The 618-nt window shown below is 42.7% G+C and overlaps 1 protein-coding gene across 1 annotated transcript in view; it reads left to right on the top strand.

Moving 5' to 3' along the window:
• alad (aminolevulinate dehydratase) overlaps positions 1-618 on the top strand; it is a 12912-nt gene that overhangs the window by 4375 nt on the left and 7919 nt on the right. The window lies entirely within an intron of this gene.

Below are 618 nucleotides of genomic sequence, written 5' to 3'. Positions count from 1 at the left end.
CCTTTGAACAAAAACACATTAACAAAATAAATAATCAGTGTTGCTAACAGGGACGTTGTAGGGCATCCTCTGGTGGACAGACCATGCAACGCCAAGCTCATAACATGGGTGACTGTCCGTTTTTAATTTAGTTTTTTAAATATTCATTTATCAGAATCATTTATTTGTCATTATAAATTATTCTAATGAATGAATAATTAATGCAGAATTAGTTATTACCCAACATCAGTGTTGGACCCCTCTCGTGCTCTTGTGGCTGAATGGGAACAAATCTCTTGGAGCCAGGTTCTACCATCTGGTGGAAAGTCTTACCCTGGAAATCCAGAGTTCTCTTGAGAGCGCAATTTGAATTTGCTCAGCGAGTCACTATAGCATCAAGTAATGCTGCTCATTAACTATGCCCTTGAATCTGGGCTGCACCAATAACATTGGTGTATCTAATATAGGCGGGGCCAGAGGTGAGCTGCACCAATCACATCGGTTTATCTGATATAGGCGGGCCAGAGGCGAGCTGGACCAATCACATTGGTGCAAATGATATGGGCGGGTCCAGAAGCAAGCTGCACCAATCACATCGGTGTATCTGATATAGGTGGGGCTAGAAGAGAGCTGCACCAA

This window comes from Etheostoma spectabile, chromosome 16 (genome assembly GCF_008692095.1).
Source record: "Etheostoma spectabile isolate EspeVRDwgs_2016 chromosome 16, UIUC_Espe_1.0, whole genome shotgun sequence".
Lineage (NCBI taxonomy): Eukaryota > Metazoa > Chordata > Actinopteri > Perciformes > Percidae > Etheostoma > Etheostoma spectabile.
Note: the sequence above shows the minus strand (reverse complement) of the source record. Positions and strands in the feature narration are given on the sequence as shown.